The following is a 21,351-nucleotide window of genomic DNA, read 5'->3' as shown; positions in this document are numbered from 1 at the left end:
AACTCAATGAAAAAATTGAAAAACTATTAAAATTGTAAATTTAAACAAACAAGAACCTTCATCTGACCAGCTAAAATTGCAAATAAAATAAACACACAGAGCACTTCAAGAATGTTAAAAAAAAACTTTTTTTTAGCTAACAACTGTTTTTTAAGAATTAATTATAAGTTATTGAAATAGACAATCTTGGTTGGCCAAGCTACAAAATTCTTCAAAATTAAAATGTTAATTATTTTCTGCTTTTATTTATATTTTGGCGCTGCTTGTTGCATTTATATATTTGAAGCTCGTTTCTGGGATGCCTAGTTTATTTAATTATTAAGGTAAGCTAAAGAATATTTTGATTTGAGTATTTTATAGACAAACCTTATCATCCAAAATTCAATTAGAACATTTAAATTGACCAGTCAATGTCACAACTTAAGCACATTAAAGATAATTGCAATTTGTATTATGTAAATTGCCAGTACGGAAGTAAACGTGGAAAATGAGCCAGATGCACTAAAAAAGAACAGAAAATTATTTTCGTGGGAAAAAAGAGCAAACAAATTAAGTGCACGAACCTCTTACGAATACTTAATTTTCCATTTTAATTTTTTTGTTTCATAATTGGGATAATTGTTTTCCAATTGATCGAGCATAAATGCAATTCAATCATGAAGTCGCTGATTTCCCAGTCTGTCTCTATCACTCTCGTATTTTTTTTGCTTATTGCCCATAAATAAATCTATGAAAAAGTTTATTTTTTATCCCCATCTGTGCTCTTTGGCTTTAGAACCTCTTATTGAAAAATTCGGTCGTACAAAAACATCCACTATTTGGCTTAATAAATAAATTAGCTTTAGTTGAATTGTTGCATCAAATTGGTGATTATTGGGTTTGGACATTGCCCAATAATTGGTTTTAGTGATTTCATAAAATTTGAATTGAAATTGGAAGCTAAAAGCTTTTAAAATTACTATTTTATTGCATTCTGCTTATTAAATGTGCGCAGAAGCTTTACACGGAAAATGAATTGTTTGGGCCAAGGATATCCGGCTGGAAAATCATTTCCTGGATGTGAGATAATAAATTAATTTTGGAGTTGGCCTTTTAAAATATATTATTGTGAACATGGGCATGATTGCATTTGTATCAATTCTTTATCAAGCTTTTGTTTCATTTTAAAGCTTTACTATTACCAAGAAGTAAATATCTACAAAGGTGACAAACTCAGCCCAAAATCCTATAATATTCAATCAAAATTAAATTTTCTAACATAAATTGATTTAATACTTAGTCATTACCGAAAATCCCCAGAAATTTAATTTCCTTTTTACCAGTTGCATTAGTTTGAACTTAATTGAATTTCAAATCTCAAAAGGCACTTGGTTCTCCAAGAATATCCAGAAAAACCCATGCGAAACCTTCTCTCCTGTCAGAGACATTCAAAGTTGGACCCTCAAACTGGGTCGGCAGCTGACTATCTGAAACCGATTGGGAGCAAAGCGGGCTGGGCAATTGAAATGGCCTACCGACCTGGCCTACACTCGCACATAAACACTCACCTGCAGCTGGAAGGGGAGGTTGGCTCACACGGATAGGGAAACCGCATGGTCCCTACACGGTAATTATCTAACAAGATTACGCAAAATGTGCCTTCCCAGCGATGGAAACGGAAACAACAACAGCCGTTGCAGTGGGAAAAGCGGGGAAGCTGGGCGGAAAATTGAGGAGCGGTGGGAAAATTCAGAGAGGGGGGAGGTCGGACGGGTTCGGAGGCAAGGCAACAACGCCTGATGACAGTGGGCAGAATGCAAAATGTTGTTAAGTCGCTGGCAAAACGCTCCGATGCACAAGTGGACTGTTGGGTTGGTGGTTATGGCTGCAAGGGCGCAACATCCCAATGGATCTGGAATGGGATCGGAGCAGGCGGCGCTGGCGTTGGATTACGGCTCTTAATCCTGCGAATTTCTCGCTTTTACAACTGGCTTAAAGTGAAAGTGTGTCAGTCTCAGGTGTCCTTGCATCTGCTGACGAATGCCGGATCAGCCACAGATGCTGAAATCATTCTCATGAGCTTAATGTTTGGCAAGTACTTTCCAGTTGAAGTTTAATTGGACTAAAAACCCTCTGATTTCGGGTTGTAGAAAGTGCAGAGATCTGTTAAACAGCTGTTTAAGGGAACCTAAAAGAATATGCTTTTATCCATCATAATCAATTTGTTAATTTAAGCAAAACAAGAAAAACAAATATTTCCTTGCAATTTCTATAAAGCAGATTGCTTTTAATATTTTTAAAACACCTTAACCATATTTTTTATGCTTAGTCTAAATATTTTTTCATTGTATTTTTTGTTGAAGTAAATATTTAATTTTAGTCCTGTGTGACTTTTAAATGTTTAAACACACTTTCCAGTTACATTTTTGTTGAATGCAATTTTCATGCAACTGAGATGCACGTGAAGCTCTCGCCAACTGCAGTCGATATTTTATGTATATTGTTGAGGGATTTTATTTGGTTTTTCCGCCCAACCAAGGTCTGAACATCCTGTATCTGTGGGTGCGGAAAACGCGCATCAAATGCAAATTTGTCCTGTTCTTTGTTTGCGCTTTTTGTTCATTTTGGCTTCTGGTTGTGTGCGCTCTCCGTTTGTTTGCCATGTGTCTGCGTCTGGGGATAATCTCTATCCCTACTTGGAACAAGTTTACCTGCACACCAACGGATTATTCGAATGTACTTGTGTATATATATAATATGTATATTATGTACCCAAAAGTCAAACAAGTGCAAGTGCTGCTTGAAAATTTATATCTTATTGCTACCCATTGACTTAGCAGGGGTATCATATGTAGGACGATAAGTAAAGGTTTTGGATTACTTTTGTTTTCTTGAACATATTGAAAAGTGTATGTTTTTAATAAGAGTGCCAAAGATATGTTTTTAATAATGATCTTATTAGTGCTACAAGAGGTATAAAATGTCCTCTTTAAAAGGCTTAAATACAGAGTTAGCAGAGACAAAGTTTATAAAAATCAATATGCGCCTTTTGCTAAATCTGACATTGTTGTCCCAATAAGAATTTGTTTTTAAAAATATGAAATTTAGGCATACCCCATGCGGACCACTTGATGGCCCACAAAAGCGTGGCCAATATTGACACGATCGGCGTTGGATATACACATTGGTTTGTCGTTTCGCTGTTTTGGTGTTTGGTGGGCAAATTTCCGAATGTTTTTGTGTTATATTTCTGCGGCAACGATTTGCGGTGGCCGTGCAAATGTTTTGTTATCTAACGCTGCTTTTAATTGATTTTCCATGTGTGGTCTGCAGATTTGTAATGGTTATAATGAACTGCAATTAATTTCGACCGCTGCCATTGCAAAATACCGCAGAAACATTAGGAACCCAATTTAATTGAATTAAGTTTTGATTATATGGAACAAACGAGAATTTGGTGACAAAAATGTGGGAATTGTTTTTTATTTAGCATTTGAAAGGAAATAATTTAAGTAAAGATTTTTTCATTTTCTTGTAAATATTTTATCTACGTCATTACATTTTTATAAGCTTAAGCTTATCTTTTCAGGTATTAGGTTTCGCTTATAAACTATTTTTTTCATTTTAAGATCCCATCTATATACACATGCTGCCAAAGGAGAGGGAAACTAAATCAAGGTAATCTTAACAAAACCGCTTGTGAAGAAACCAAGTCAAGGCCAAAAGCTTTTCAAGTGGGTGCGAGGCATCAGCAAAGGAAAACCACATCAAAATCAAGTCAAAACCTAGACAAACACACTTGTTAGCTTATCATGTTACCCATGTTAAGCGTGTTAATGGCAGCGAAGACGTCGACAAGGATGACAACAACAGCAGCAATAAAACGGCGTCATCCAGGCAAACAAAACAAACAAACATCGAGGACACTAAGCGTGCAGGAAGAAGTAAAATATTAATAGCCAGCTACTAAAATAGCAGCAGCCGAAATCCAAAGCCAAAGAATCAGCATTGGGGCCAGGGAACCAACGAGTTTTGAGGTCTCCGAAATAGGGACGGCAAGTCGGTTGGCAGCTAGGTGGGTTTTAGTGGGTGGTTAAGCCACTTGCAAAGTCCTGGCTCAGACAGAACTTGGTATGCAGCCAACCATGATGCCATCGCCCACATTCACTGTTTCTTGGAACTCTGGCTTAACCTCAGAATTGTGTGCGGATGCCTGTTAATGTGTCAGCTCGCTTAAATGCTGTATATATTCTATATATGTGCAGGTTTAGCTCACGTAATTTATGCGGACGTAGTTTGTTGAAAACATAGAAATTTGTCTATTTATAATCTACTGACTGACTATGTGCGTTCAATTATCAGTTAAAAAAGAACTATAATAAAATATAGTTACAGTAAATAAAATCTATACTTAATGACATATACTTCATAGAAATATTAAAATTAAAAAAAAAACATTCTTAACCCCTGTAACTCAGATTGCTTGACTTATTCCCAACTCACAAGCTCTTTCTAAACATTTTCCATAACTTTTTCAGTCATGTTGTTATCGCTGGCTCCTTTGTTTGCCGATTTTAAATATGTATGGGTATAAATTGCCATTCATTGACAACACAAGCGTTAAGCCAGGGGGCGTGGCCATTTGTCATGTTAAACGTTAAACACAAAAACCGAACAACGGCCCAGACTATAGCATATATATTGACATATTGCCGGGCTTTAGTTTCCTGTTTTTGATACGGCGGACTGACTGACTGGCCACCAAGCGACCGCGCCATAAAAATAATCAACATAAATTGTGAAGAGCCAAACACTGTTGGGGGAAACAATAACAATAAAAATAATAAAGCAAAACAATGCCAGAATATTTATGGCCACTACGAGGGTAGAAGAGCGCCAGCAAACACAAAAAAAGAGAAAGATTGTTATGTGCCCAAATGACTGTGAAAAAAAGCTCCCCTCCCCTTTAGCTGCTGTCTAAATATACTTTTGTCTGCGTCTGGCGGCGTAAGCAAATCAACCAACCAGCACTGGGCCAAATGCTGCACTGGGAATAGGCATCAACAAATACATAGGCATGGAAAGCGTCTCACACAGTTACAAGCAGCCCACACAGGGACCCACCCATCCGCATACATACAAACACCCACAATCATGGCAATGCATCGTTAGTCCTAATGCTTGGTTACCAACAACAGTTAGTCCCCGATCTCCACGCCATTTTACTCTCCATAAATTTTCCACATTTCTCTTTCCATATTTATTTATAGAGAAGTTATCATGGGACAGCCAAATAATTGTGCGGAATACTTAGCATGATTATATTCAATTTTACAAAAATTGTTTTACCGAACCACTTTTTAGTTTGTTGTTTAAAATATCAAATTCAGTTAGTAATATTTTCTAGTTAAGCAGCTTGAAAGTATGTATGGATTCCAATAAAAAAAACCGGTTTGTTTAGCAAGAAAAACATATTTAAATGTACATAATTTTAAGACAATAAATATAAAAAAGATAATACCCCTGAAATTTTTCCTTATTATAATAACTTTTCAAGCAGCTCAAGCGATCTCTGGTGATAATGAAATAATTTAACACAAATTTAATCGTATTCAAATATTTGCCTAAGCTTATTGTTTGACCTAAATTGAGATTCAGCGAAGGTTCTATTTTGCTGGATCCTTATCTGCTGAGCTGTTAAACATGCAAAGTCACTTTGCTGAGATTGTGTTTGTATGTGTCTGTATGCGTGTGCAGTATGTGTGGGGAGTGTGCTTATATGTGCAAACAAATTAAGGCAAAAGCCAAATATACGGAATATGCAAATGTTGCTACTCTTAATGTTTGTTGCCACCTCAGCACTGGGATGAGGGATTTTTCCTTGCGGTTTTTATTTTGATTTCAGTTACATATTTTTTTTTATTTTGTTGTTTGTTGGCTGGCAACCTAAAAGTTTCTTTATGTAAATAAGAAATTTATTTTTATGTAACCGCGAGCCTAAAGTTGTAAAATTGTTTGTTGCCACTGCTTTTCGCTGGGCTCTTTCAGCTTTTCCTTCCATTTTCCTCCAGTCTCTGCCAGCTTCTTCATCTTTTGTAGACCGTTGCTTTATGAGTTCCAGGGTTCCTTAATTTAGTAGTTGGCTCTGAAGACGTAACTGTACATTTGGGAGTTGGCCCGCTGCTCTCTTGTTGCAATATCTTATGATTGCCGCTTGGATAATGTCTATAATTCCTTTGCTCTTTTCAACTGCCTTAACCTTTGGAGTTTAATTTACATTTTTATGCTGCCTGATTTGAGTGGCGTAAGTGAGTTATGTTTGTAATGAAAATGTAGGAGAAATAGTCTCGACAAATTGCTGTGTGAAAAGCATTATAGAATTCTTGAAGCAGAGTTTCTTTATTAATTATAAACTTAAAGAGATATAAATTTAGCCACCTTTTCCTTTTTATTTTCACACGTAGAGTATATTTTTTTGGTATTTTTGACATACATTTACCCCCAATTGCTTCCTGATAAATACAATTCAAGTTCAACCCCCATTATTGAGGAAAAATTAACATGCATTTCATGCCTAACCCACATATGCTGGAATCCATAAAATTTTGTTGCCTACTTTTCCGGGCAGCATGCACGCAAATTTTCGCAAGCGAAACAAACAGGAAACGAGGAGAGATATAATAATTTACAGGAAATCAATATAAAAACAGGCGAAAAATACTGAAACGCGCAATCAGGGGTAAAGGCAAAGCCAATTGGCACTTCATCACTTAAGCACCTGAAAGGCATTTTTCACTTTCAATTTCGGCGCAACGCCCCATAAAATCAAGAAAAACGCTGATAACACGCACACAAGTGTCGTCCCACCAATACATGCACAAAGTCTGTCAATCGAGCAGCTGCTGTGCAATTTACACGCACGGCAGCCAAATTGACAACCGGCTGAAAACAACAACAACAATAACAGCAAACGAATACAAATACAAATACAGGCGCAAGGCTCAACTGTGGAGACAGTGCCATCGAGAATTGTCAAGCGCTGTACGTGTGCACTTTGGGCGCAATCATAAAAAACAATTGAAATGTAAAATATAACATTTGTTTTCCCTTTTTTCTTATGCCCTATGATACAGGGTATATGCCAACACAACAATATTAAAAACTATCTCAGCAAGAGCAAGAATATTAATATCAAAGAACTGTTATCAAGGATAAATAATTTCAATTTTCCATACCTGTGAATTTAACCAAAAAATAATTTGGGTGAAAAATAAGTAAAAAAGGTTTTATATATCAAATGTAATTTTTTTCATTTGTTTAAAATCATTAACTATATATATATTTACTCTCAGATATTGTACTTTAGAGCATGAATATATTCGGTATATATTTTATTTAAAATGAGAATCGTCTGTAGAAGCTCCATATCACCTGGCACCAAAAGATTCCGCTGGCGTTGTTGTTGCTCTCGATGCTTTTAGCAATCGCGCGTTGATTGCGTATACGACGAGTCAGCCAAATGCACACACAGCAATTTCTATTGTAAATTGTTCACATTTCTCACACAGGTTCAAACAAAAAACAACGACTACAGAAAAAAAAACATAGAAGCCGGAGCTGAAAAATATAAAAGTATAAAGACAGGCCAAAATCGTCTTCGTCATATTTTCTGCCCAAGGCTGGCAAACAAATTTCGGTCACAGCCCTTTTGTCTTCGACTCCTGTTTTTCTTTTTTCTCCAGGGCCACCCTTCGGATTCCTACTTTCTTTCTTTTTGGCCGCCTGAAGGTTGTGAGTAGAGAGGAAGTTGCGGCGACATGTTGTCAATAAATTGACAGCAATTGAAGGTTTATAAAACACTTTTTCTGGCCCTCTTTTTGGGGGCGATGGGTGAGTGTGTGACAAATATTTGACGAAAAAACAGACCCAAAAGCAATAAATTGTACGGTTAAAATGATTTTGTGCACCTTATTTCGCAGTCTGATAATTTGAAATTTATGGAACATTCTCTTGTGCGCCTTTAAAGAACATTTAAAAATGTTTGATCAATTTTTAAGGAAATCGCTAACTTGCTTTCCCTTAATGCTTTCGACCAAATCCAATTTTCCAAGAATTAGCCTCTTGCCTAAAATTTGAGCTTGATGCTTGGCGTAAATCAAAGGGAAGCCTGCTTCCTTTCAGCTTGAAACTCTCCCTCTGGTGCCAGACATCCAAGTTGTAATAAGTTTCGGGAGAAATTAACATGTCACCGCCGAGAGACATTTGTGGTAAGAGAATGGATGTTTAACAGTCTGTTGGGATGGAATACATGTGGATTCTATGTGGAATCAGTGTCAAAAGTGCCCCTTCTGTTAGCCTTAGCTACATATGCTCTTTTCGAAATTGTTCTCCTTCAGGATTTAACCGAAATGTTAGATTTCCCCTTCAATTTTGCACGGGCAACATGTGGCCCATCAGCATTTTGATTGACATTATGGTAGTTTTACAGTCATCACTTGAACTTGGACAACTTTTGAAATTGTTGGGAATATTTGATATTAATTTGAAGTAGTATATTCTGATACTTTGTTGGGAGTTAGTGGTTCCAAAGTTTAAGCAAAGTAAATATAGAGTGGGGAGTACCATGTAAGAACGGATTTAAAAGAAAAAATATCAATCACATTCTAATATGGGGAATATGGGGACTTTATAGATTATGTTATTAAAAACCAGAAATCTCGCTTTCTGCTTGAAAAAATAAAACACAAAAGTTAATTGCTGGCTATACCTCATTAAGCCTATTGAACATAGGACGTGGTAATTGGCAATTAATCTTGCATGTCTGAAAACAATTTCCAGTGCCCCGGCAGTGCTTACAATTTGATTTTTTCCCATTACTAATTGGCAGGCAAACAATTGAACAAATAAAATGGAAAATAATGTAGAAAACAAAAAAAAGAAGAAATGTCGAGAGCTGGGAGTCAATGTAGATGATGATTAATTAAACACATAAATGACTCGGCGAATTTGCCTTTCAGAATTTTAATTCATAATGAATGTATATCGAGAGTGAGAGTGTTGTGTGCACGTGAAATTTTGATATGTTTGGCTTGGAGGGACCCGAACAAAGCAATCCGTATGCTGAATAAAACATGAGACATGAGGTTGTTTTGAGACTTTCGGTCTTCGAAATTGGATTCGAAACGAAAGTGGCTGCCTGCTGGCTGCCTTTGCGGAATCGATGCGCATCAGGGCCACTTCAAATTACACCTGTCCCAGACTTTTGGCTAATCCCAGAGGCCAGGCATATATGAGAACACACCCACGCACACACATATGGCGATTTATTGGCAAGTCGAGCAGCAACAACAGCTTCATGGCTGTGGACACTAATCTAAGCAATTGTGTTGGTCTATTTGCATGCCTCACTCACACGCACTCACCTCACCGGCAGTATCTATATGCGCAGGTTGTTTGTTATATTTGCTAAACGCTTACTGCAAATACAGACACACAAACACACATACATACAGCGGTAGTCGAGGGGCAATTACAGATGGCAGGGACCCTGGGACGTTTCCCCGATCACCGAAAGTCATTTACATGAATATCATTTGGACGGCCTCGAAATGGAAAAGGATATTCAAATTCCGAGATGCGATTTCAGCGGAATATTTGCCAGATTTTATACCTCTTGGAATTATATTTCCGTTAATGGCCTAACAAAAAATACTGGCAATTGGAATTTATTTTTTTTTATTAAACTTCTGAAACTAAAAAAATATAAATGGGAATAAAAACTAAGAAAAAACTATTAATTTATTAAATAAAATTTATAATGTGTGTATGCTGGCCACAATGTTAATCTGATTAATTGTTAAACACCCAATTAAAATTAATTTTAATTTTTAATTTTACTCATTATATACGAAAGGCAAATAAATCATTTTTGTGTCACGTGCGTTTAAGAGAGGATGAATAATTTACAATCAAGATATAAAGCTTTAAGCTGGGCACTTTAAAAAACTGTAAGTTTTAATAAATATGAGAAATATTTATACTAATATTAATATTTACTGCACCTTTAATGTTTTGTAAGAAGTATTTTATTATTAATCAACAGAAATAAGAAACTAGTCATCTACGAAACGAAGTTAAATGAGATACGCCTTCTCGGAACAACCTTTATTATGGTTTAAGTTGGTCCTGGCAATGTTTTGGCTAGTGGAAATTGCCAAAAATGCTGTCCCCTCTGTGTTTTACACTTTCTCTCTCCGGGAATTTAGCTCAGGACACGGTGGTGCTTTTGGTCCTTTCCGTTGTCGCCCAGTGGTTTTGTTTGGTTTGTTGTTTAGTTGTCTCTGGCTGCTGCTCCTGTTTGTCATTTGTTTGCAGATTTTTGTGTAGATTCTGTGGCTTCTTTGGCGCTGGCTTAGTTTATTTATTGTTCCCACACCAGGACCTGGACTCCGAAGGTCCAAAGGAAAATATGTCAAGGTACGCCGCAGGAGAGCCGAACTTGTTTTTCCTAACCTCTTCCCCTTTCCCAACACCTAACCCCAACCAACTTTCCATTTTCCTCCATTAAGCTTGAGTAATGTTTGGAGCGGCCTTGCGGCTGGCTTCGGCTCAATTTTTTGGCGACATTGTAAATAATGAAGACTTTAAGCTGTGCGAAATTAGCGCTATATTGCTGCTCCTGTGGCCTCTTGTTTGTTTGCCGTAATGAACTAAACACAGTGGCTTAATGCCAGCCACAGAAAACTGTGCCTAATGAGAATATGGTGAAACACATGTGCATGACTTGTCAGGCCAGACAAAACCCCTTTGTTTATGGCATATTAATGGAGAAACTTATTTGGCTTGATTCATACCGCATAATTGCAAAAGAATCGTGTCGGCTCCTTCTGGTTGATTTAAATTACGCATTTTACGGCCTATGAATATTTATGACAAACTGGTTGATTCGAAGATAGCTGAGAAATGTCTAATTAAAGTTTTAAATTGCAAGCTTTCAATAGAAATCAATAGCAGAGGAGAAGTGATAGGATTTTCAGTAAAATATAATGGCTATATAATATTATATTATATTTATATTTATATTTAAATCACATAACTTATAGATGCATTTTTTAGCACTAAAAATAAGTGCTCTTTTGCACTCGTCTTGCGTTTTCCCCTCGAATGAGCATTTTTGTGGCATGGCTTTATTTTATTCCCGCTTTGCGCTCCCTATAAAACTCTATTTTACTTCACTTACTTTATTTTGTTGATATTTATTTTGATTGTGTGTATTTTCGCTGCTTTTGTTGCGGTTGCCCATCAACCCCTTTTCCAGCTTTGTATTTAATTTTGTTTATGCACAACTCGAACACATATTTGAGATTTCTTCGGTTTGGAGAGTTCAGTTCTGCCCCTACTCAGCCAGCAGTATGGCTGTTGTCCTGTCATTGTCCTGGCTCCTAGAGCTTTCCCCTCTCCTACTATTACTACTACTAGTAAAGCCTGTCGTTGTCGCTTTCCCATGTCGACGTTTATTTATGCAAATTTAATTTCCATACTAAACGCTCTCTCTGTGTGTAAGCGGGGCGAATGTGAGGGTGTGTGTGTGCTCGAAAAATTCACTTTGGCTTGCCCATTTTGGCCTGATTTTACTTACTCTTGTTGAGGGTTGAGAGCTGCAGCTTCTGTGGTGGGTGGCGCAAGTATTTTTCCGTTATTGCTTTTTATCAGCCTTGATAAGTGAGAGGGCTGTCGCTATTTTCCTAGAACCTCCTCGAAAACCCCACCCTTGCCAATTTTATTACACTGCGGCGTTAAAATTGTTTACTTGCTAATAGAAAATGATTTTTTTTACACCCAGCCACGCTCTTCATTTGCATTCCTTGGGCCGAGGGAGCAATGTCCTTAATTAAGTGGCAACACGAAGCGGAGAGGAGGAGAACGGCAACGTGGACGGTATTCGCCGGCAGGAGTAAGCGGCTTGTCATATGTGCTTGTTCAGTTGAGTGCCTCAGCCATCAGAAAGTTAATTTAAAATTTCCAGCATATCCCTCCTTGCAAAATTTCCATTTGCTTTAGTTTTGCATTTCAAGTTTTTTCTTGCGTTTATTTTTTCGGTTATGCCAGAGCCTTGCCAGAAATCGGTTTTATGTAAATGACGTTCAGCGGCAGATAAAACATTTTAATTTTTTTCTTTTCCGTTGCTCCTGGTTTGGCAGTTTGAGTTATTGGCAAGCATATAGGGAGATGTTGGCATTGACGCTCATTCCGAGATAATTCACCTCGCCCACATACACACTTTGACCAGGGGCAGTAGTTTCCTTTTTTTGGCCTTCCCTTGTTCTCTTTGCAGTTTTTGTGGCTCACTCAAATGATTCTATTCGTGTGCGGTTATGATTTCATTATGCGGAAACTTTTTTTTGGCCCTGGCAGTGTTCTTTCGTTATTGTATACTCTTGAGAGTTTTGTGGTATATTCAGTGGCGGATTTCAGCCTAGTTAGTTTTTGATTCTTTATTTTTAAATGTAATGCAAGATAAATGAAGTACATTTTGTTGGTTCTTCATCAATTTGTTTAGAAATCCTTTGTTGAAAATAAGCTTGAGAAAATTAATCAAAATTTCTAGGAATTTAAAAGATGATTTTCTTTAGAATTTATTTATAATACCATCAAATATGTCTCGTTTTTAAATAATTACATACCAAGAACAGCACTCATATTTAAAAAGGGATGCTCTACATTGAACCCTTGGCCAGCTCTTGACCTCTCGGGTTTTGGCCAAAACACATGTGGCTGAAACCAGACGACAGACATCCAAGGTCTGTCTATCGCAGCATGTGGTCTTCTTTACGGCACATAAGGGATACAAATTTTTTGGCAACTGGTGAATTGCTAGCTGAATGGCTTTGCAGGGAAATAAAGGACTGCGTGAGGCATTCGGAATTCGGGGGATTGGCTAAATAAAAATCGTTGGGACGTCAAGTGGCGGAGTGAGCATTTAGCTGGCGGGCAACTCGAAAGTTATCAACGCGCCACTTTTGCCGCTTGAATTAATTTTTTTTGTAGAGAAGGAAAGAAGTGGCAGAAAGGGAGGTGGTGGAACGGAAGTCCTGCCATAACGCAAAGCAAACCGGAAGCACCAGCAGAAGCTCCTGTTTGTCGTTGAAAGCAGCCTGGCTAAAAGGATTCCGCCGCAATTTGTTTGATGTTTGCTACGTGTTTTCAAATATTTTCCTCAGTTTCAGTTTCAGCTTTATCCCCCGTCCCCGTCCCCGTCCACGTCCACGTCCAATTTTGTTGGCGACAGTTGGTGGTGTTGGCCAAAGAAATGCAACAGCAAGAAATGCTCGAGAGTTTTCCATAGAAAATTCTTCAAACTTTCTCGGGCAGACTGCTTTTTATGCGACTGCGAAAAGAAATGAGCATCCCATGGCGTCTGCACATTTATTTCTGTGTGCGGATGTTTGTCTAATAATAAACTGCGTCCCCAAAAAGCTCTGAAAGTGAGCTTGCAATAAAATATATTTCTTCGTTTCCTTTTTCCTTTCCTTTCAATATGATGAATATGTGTGTGGGAATCTAAATCAATAAGTCCAGTTTGAGACATCAATTAAGAGTGTTTATATTTGAAACCAAAAATGGGAAATTGGCTATCAGTAGAACAGATTTGCAACAGTGCAAAAAACTCTGTTGGTGTTAATAAACATTATAATTTACTATAAATAGTTTCCAACTATTTATCACTTTAGAAAGTGTGCAGTAATCCCATATGTAAATGAACCCAAATTCCCGATGTGCCAGTTAATTTATCATAAACTTATCAAACCAAACCACGCAATAGGTGAGAAATTTCCATAAAATAAAAGTAAATGTGAAAAAAAAACGCACACACGCAGGAAGCGGAAATGAAGTTTATGACTGCCCTTCCCCGAGTCGGTGTAAATGTAAGAGGGGGTAGGGGGTTGTCGGTAGGAAGTAGTAAAATCCCTAATAGAAATGAGGCGGGGCAGAGCAAGGAAAACCGCACAAAACTAATTTCCCCAAGGCGCCCTGCAAGAAAAACAAGCATCTCAAATGGGAGGAACACGCCCTGGAGCAGACCAACACCATCAGCTCATTGGAGCAGACAAGATTAGCGAGGTTTTCCGGATAGGTTGCGCATTGGGGGATCTAATGGGGCGTGTTTATAAACAGGCGATATATGAATGGTGGTCCATATTTGGATTCTCTTAAAGCGGCTAAAAGTATTGCTAAAACAGTTGAATATAAAACATAAGTATAGTATGAAATAATAAAAGAAAGAATTAAAAACCTTTTAATAAAACATAAAAATATTAAAAATGTTAAATCTTACAAGGCTGTTCTCAGCTCGGCGGTTGGTTAGCTCCAGTTAAATAAAATACAATTTAAATCTACTTCTCTGTGTTGCTTTTTAAGCCACACAAACTTTTTGCAATTGTTTCGTTTTCTGCAACGAGTGTTTATTTTCGCCCCTTGCCATTTTTTCACGCCTCAAAAAGTGCGACAAAGTATAAAAAATGTGGCAGCCACACAAAGGACACAGTTCGAGTGCACAACGTGTGCTGTGTGTACAACTGTTATATATAAATTAGCAACAATCCGTCACCGACTTTTTACCGCTCCTGCCTTTTTATTTTGCGGCCTGCTCCTTGCTTAAGTGTTATTAAAGCCGACGACTGACGACTGTCTGCCTCTTAGGCATAATTGTTGCTTTACTTAGCCCGCCCACTTGAAATATCCAACGACAACCTTCCACCTCCAACCACCTAACATCCTACAACACTCCCCCCCATTGAAAGCTGCACCTTTTACGCTTTTGCCTGTAGTTTATTTCATTTGTCTGGCACTCGGCAGCATTTTCACTTATTTCTTTGACTCGCATTTCTTTTTCCTCATTTTCTCGTTGGTTTCCTTGTTTTTTCTCTTTTCGCTTTTATGACTTTTGCCTTTTAGTGGCCTCTTAAGATGCCCAAAGTGTTTGGCAGCCCACGCCGCGTATGAGTAATGAGGAGAAATGCCGCACGATATTACTCATTCGCCCGTTATTCCCGTGTTGCTAATAATTAACACCTTTGGGGTCCTATCAAATATGTGCATTAAATGAAGTGCGGATGTATATAAACTGGTATTGCTTGACAAATGACTGGGATTTAGTGGTCTGAAAAAGAAGTTTTTACCACCTAATTAATATGATGATTTCAGGGGAATATAATTTTCTGTGGGGCGGTAATAAACATGGGAAAATATACCAATTAAGCTGCTGGAAATACATTTCAATTATAGCTTTCAACAGGCTCTTCTACACCTGACATGCCACATTTGTGTCATACAGCTTGACCGATTGTTTGCCCTGGGCTATATTGGGCTAATGCCAGTCACGTCATCCTCATGTCGGTGGGCTTATCAAGGTCCACAGATGTCGACTGGGGACTTAAGTCTGCACCGCCCGTATTTTGAATATTTGTTTATTTTCCCCATGCCCCATATACCCGTAATGTTGCCACTTCAAATTAATTTCTCAAGAGCTCAAGAGCACATGTGACGGAGAATACAAACACGAATATTCCCTTTTCTAAACACTAGCTACCCAAACAATATCGTGTATATTTACTTCTATATATATATATTTGTAGATATATTTTGTAAATGCAACCGTCAGAGAGATATTCAGGCATTATGTCGTCGCTTGTTAAATCTGTTCAATCTGTGCGTGCGATGACATGTGTTTGTGTCTAGTCCTCAGTCCTTGTTCTTGTTTTTGCAACAGCCCGACAGCTTAGTTATGGGCAAAAATTTGCATTATATTAATAACTCACATGATAATTCGGGCCGTATATGTGAAAATGTTGCCATTAAAATTGTTTACCTCAAGCTAAATGAATCTTGCTCAGCTAGTTAGCATTGACAAACAGTCTGTTTGTTTTGTGGGGTTTTTCGATTTGATTGCAACACCGGTTAAGAAACGATAATACGTAAGGTTAAGGCTTAGGTTTATTAAAGCAAATTCAAAGCCTGAATTATTAATTTTTTTATTTTTGAGCAATTTTCACTTAGCCACGTCAAAGGCCAAACAAAAATTTGCTTATTCCAAATCGAATAAAATTTTCAATAATTTTCGCAATTTGTCCAAATGAAAACAAAAGCGGGCCATAAAGGAGATGGAAAAAATGAGAAATGTGGTTCGATCTTTCTCTCTCTCTATTTTTCGATTTCTGGGGCATCCAAAATACGCATCGAAGCGTTTATTTATTTCATTTACCATTGAGCACTTACGTATTGCCAGCAATTTTTCTGCATCAAATGAAATTGAAGTTTCGCTGCCCTGAGTCCTGCCAAGTCCTTGCCACGCCCCCGATCAGGGCTATCAATATCCTAGCGTAAAAGCGGAAGAAAAGCGAGTGCGAGGCGAGGCAATCAACAAGAAATACATTTACCCCGGCATTTTCCCTACCATTTTCTTTGCCATATTTTTTTTCTTATGAAATCTCGCATGCTTCATTGCTGATGATGATGATGTGAGGGAGGGTGGAAATTTCCCGGGGTGGAGCAGTCAAAACATTTGTTCATTTCCGTTTCACGATAATATTCATATTAGCGGCAAATTTCTGTGCCTTCAATTGGAGATTTTCGCTCAATAAACATGCCTGGGCATTGGTCCATGATGATTGCTCTGCTCCCATTTTTTTCCCCTGGCTTTTTGTTTATTTTAACTTCGGGGGTCTGGGAGTCGGGAAATGAATTTGAAATCCAAACATTTCCATCCATACACGTTATTATTTATTAGGCATTTGTGCTGATGTTTTTATATTTATAGCATTGGCCCGAGATTTATTTTTATTGCCAAGTTATTACGCATATCGGTATGATAATAAATTTTCCAGGCTTGAGAAAAAGCAACAGAGAGCTCGAAAATGCTGGCGATGCTCAAGTGAAAGCTCTATTGAAGCGTGCCATTTCCCAAGGATTCAAGTTTTTTTCTACCCCCCGAACTAGATTAAATTTTATGCATATATTTTGCTTACATTTTGGCAATTTTACCATTTCCTTTCTCTGCATTTTATTTTCAGGGTAAGCCCCTTGAATTAGTCTGGGTAATTTTGTTGCCAATTTGAGAGCTCTTCGAAAGGCAGTCCTCGAATGTGTTGTTCATGTATATATATATATATATTTATATATTTGTTTTCCTACTGAAGACATACGTACATGTTTACTCATGCATTTTGAAGAGTTATTGCCATTTTGTGCATCTTGGTTGGCTTTTGGGTGTCATTGAACTTGGAGAGTGTTTTCCATTTGCCAGGCGAAGGTTCCATAAATTTAAAGCACATAAAATTCCATGTTGTCGTCTGGTTGTCGCTTAGTCCATTGTTTTCCATCCGACAAAAGTAATTGAAATTTGCATTGTGGTATTAGCTGGATGAAATATTTGCACCACAAAAATTATGGCAGTTTAAACAGACGTGCTGAAGTAAAACTTTTAATAAATTAAATTTTCAAAGGAAACTCGAGTCATTTGCAGAGATTTGGTGTCACAACATAAGCTTATTGACATTCGGCTTGACATTTATAAGACTATGTTTTCCGCTTCACTTAAACAACAACAATTTATTTGAATTAATATATTTTATTTTGCTGATGCTGAGTTTTCTCTGATATTTCTCTGGTAAAATGTAAACTAAAAAGATTATAACTATAATATCGTTTATAGTCTGGCCTAAAGTAGGTCCTTATATTCCACCTAATTTGGAATCTAAGGCGAAGCATCAACTGACTATTCCGATTGTGTTCCATACATAATGCAATTAATCAAAGACACAAGCCTCGATTGACATGTACAATGTCCTTGATTGTGCATTCTCTGCCACTGAAAGTGCATTTGTGGGTTCATTTTAGTGTGGAACCCAGTTTCCGTATCAGAAGCCTCGGCGACCAGAAGACAACTAAATTTCAATTAGGTTTAAATGTAAGCACAGTAAATTGCGCAAGTGTCCACGTGGGCTATCTATTTGCATTAGTCTGGGAATGAGAATGTACGGTATTAATGCGTAATTATGCTAACAAGTCAAAGGTCCGATCTCTGACCCCGGGGCGAGCCATTCCTAATACGGCTAAATCAGTTTAATTATAAAAGATTAACCAACCGGTGTCTGACAGCCAGACAGAGTTGCTCTCCATGTGGATTTAATTGAAATGCCCCGCACAAAGTCAATTCAAATCCAATAACAATGCTGTTGCCGAGCCGGAAGTTTGTTTTCGGCAACTAATCCCGAATGATTAACGAAAATGCGCGTGAAAGTGTTGGGATCCTCGGAATGTCCTGTCCTCCCCCAGGATTCCACTGTCTATCTTCATTCCGTTGTATATATATATGTATATATGGATATATATAGCTCAAGGCACATAATTCAATGAGGCCCAGTTGCTGTTGGCTGGTGTGTGTCAATATTGGCGAAGGGAAATGGAAAGCATTCACAGTGTATATATTTGTAATAGAGATGGCTGCGTGAGCGGAGGCTGATAATCATGATTAAGGATAATCAGGATAATGCCTTTAATTCATGGCTTACTGAATTAGATTTCCATGGATATTTGTATCTGTTTTGCTAGAAGTTAAACCTGAAAGCTTTATTTAAAAATATTTATGAATACATATATAAATAAAAAATATTTTTTTTGAAATATTAATTTGCTGCATAGCTAAAAATTCTTTTTGGAATACATTATCAAAATTAAAATAAAGTGGTACTATTTAAATTAAAAATAAAAATAACAGTTTATAGGGATATATATATGAAAGACTAAAACAATTTCTCTGGATCCTCCTATAGAGTATTATCCCTATCTAGTTTCTCTACATGATGTCCATCGCTATTTCGAAGTGGTGCCAGTCTGTGCCTTATAGCATTTGTTGCGTGAATGTCAAATAGGCGTTATATGCGTGCGGAATTCAATAAAAATTCTAATGGTTTTCTGATGATAATCTCATGACTGTGAAAATCAAACAGCCAAGCGTTTCCCGGGCAATATTTGCACTTTGGTCTGCGATTGGGTTTTGGTTTCGGTTTCCTGTCGACTCGCACTCCACGTTCTACTTTCGCCCTTGGAACTCGTATTTTTCTAAATATTTGCCACGCTCCACGCTGTCAACTTGGTAGCTTCGATTGAATTCCTTTATCTGCCGTACAGCTTTTGGCTCTAGCTCCACTTCATGCTTCGTTAACTGTGAATTCCTGCCAGTCCTTGTAGCATACGTTTCAGTCTGTCTCCTTTTGTTCGGTGGCACACCTTTTTTTCTATTTCTTTCTTTCTGAGCCGAAGCTCACATATTTGTTAATACCTATATCCCCGACTAGCAGGGCTGCATAAGACTGGATTTAATCCTATTTGCCGCATTTGCTGCTTGGTTAGCTTTTTTCATTTCGCTCGAAGCCCTCTGCCGTTCCCTTTCCTGCCATTATTTTACCATTTGCACTTTGACTTGTGATTGGCATTGACAACATACCCTTTTGTTTTAAACTTCTTCTTTGGTTAGCCCCTTTTTTTTTAGATTTGAGTATGTTTGAAATTGAAAAATAATATAAACAGCTTAAGCTTAAAGTTTCTCTGGGGCCCACGTTGCGTATGCGCAACTTCTCATTTGTATTTTTCGTCTGTCTGTGTTTTTAATCTAGACAAATAGCCGTAGGCTTCAGACGTCTACATGGATCTGATTAAAATGTAAATATTTTTGAAAAATTAAATAAAAGCGCAAAGAGTTCGCTTTTATTTCTTTTTATAATGTTGGCTATAAAATTAATTTGTTTTCAATTGGCTAGTTTATTTCTAAATTATATAAAATTAAATGCCAAATCATACCAATTAGTTATTATTATTTTCATTTGTAAGAGCAAAAAATGTTAACAGTGGTATAAAAAAAGCTTAAACGCAATGAACCACTCCCAAACCTTACTATTTCTCTTTAATTTAGAGTTTCCAATAGCTTATTGATTTAATTTCATTTAGTTTCTGACTTTTGTAGTTTCTAGCAGCTTGGAACTCGGAGATTAAAACAAACACAACCCTGTCAAACGCAAAGCAATACTTCAGTTGGCACAATTTCCCCTCAAAAGCAGTTCGCACGAACTTTCACTCCAATCTTTGGACCACAATCGCATGTCCCGACTGTGGTTGAGAGCAGCCGCCGGGGTTGGCGATAAGTCCGCCCAAAAGTCATTAAATTTGTACTCGCAACTTTTTTTTTGGGGTGTGGCCGTGAAAGAGCAGACTAAAGTCAACTTTTATGCACATGGCCAACGTCAGTTCGATTCAATTTCTTGGCACTAAACGCGCCAGATTGTCTCAGTGTGTGTATGAGTTTATTTCCGTTTCCGGAGTTTGCCTGCAAATGGCTCAACAAATTAGCGACAAAACTTTACGGACGCCACAACACAGGGCAATTAAAAACACAAGTAAACCAGCAGCAGTAGCAACAATAATTACAAAATGCTTTTGGCGAAAAGGAAAGTTTTAGTGGTTCGGAGGGGCAATACGGCCGCATCAGCAGTGGCGAGTAATAACAGTTTGGTTTTTAGACTCCTGGAGATGCACGAACCGTTCCTCATATTCAATTTCGTGCAGCTTTTAATTTTAATTAGAGCCAATTAAATGGGAATGCTTGCTGTTTGCAGTCTCCCATTTCACTCTGGTCTATCCCTATTTATCTACCATTTTCACCCGAAAATGTGCACACGCACACACAAAACAAATTGTCCTGTGTTCCTCCCGTTGGCTCTTGGCATCTTAAGCGGGATTCTTTTAACGTATAATTGCTGTGCGAAACTACAAATTTCTCCTCCTCACTCTCAGTTGCGGTGAATCCAAAGCAAAGGCCAGGGAAAAAACAGACAGCAAAGAGACAAAGGCATAATACGACAGAGAAAAAGAGATTGCTGGAAGAGAGCGTTTAAAGCAGGGATAAAAACGAACACTAATTACTCTTAAATAATATAATTTAGTCTAAGATATTATTTTCTAAACCAATAATGGTCGATGGTTACATAATATGCTTTAATTTATGCTTGTAATTAGTCACCTTGCAAAGAATATTTAATTTCGTGTTATATGAAGATTATTATATGCTTATGCTAAAAATATATTTACAATAAATAGGTTGGTTGATGGCTTAAAGTTTCTAGTTAAATCAACAGAAAAAATTTCACCTTTAAATTAAAAATAGGAAATCAGATATGATTGATACTTAATCAGATTATGTGGTGTCCAGTGGAAAATAGTGCAGCCGAATTAATTAATATATTTAATGGTATTATCAGAATGATTCCAACTGTGACATAGTCCATTATGGCATTGCATCATTGAATTGCTGGAGGCCAG

The 21,351-nt window shown here is 37.4% G+C and overlaps 1 long non-coding RNA gene across 1 annotated transcript; it reads left to right on the top strand.

Moving 5' to 3' along the window:
* The first annotated feature begins 220 nt into the window (after positions 1-220).
* LOC108103514 lies at positions 221-749 on the top strand. Its single transcript, XR_001772224.2, has 2 exons — positions 221-323; positions 390-749. It is a non-coding gene; the product is annotated as an uncharacterized LOC108103514 (long non-coding RNA).
* The last annotated feature ends 20,602 nt before the right edge of the window (positions 750-21,351 follow it).

Source organism: Drosophila eugracilis, unplaced genomic scaffold (assembly GCF_018153835.1).
Source record: "Drosophila eugracilis isolate 14026-0451.02 unplaced genomic scaffold, ASM1815383v1 contig_1197, whole genome shotgun sequence".
NCBI classification, from domain to species: domain Eukaryota; kingdom Metazoa; phylum Arthropoda; class Insecta; order Diptera; family Drosophilidae; genus Drosophila; species Drosophila eugracilis.
Note: the sequence above shows the minus strand (reverse complement) of the source record. Positions and strands in the feature narration are given on the sequence as shown.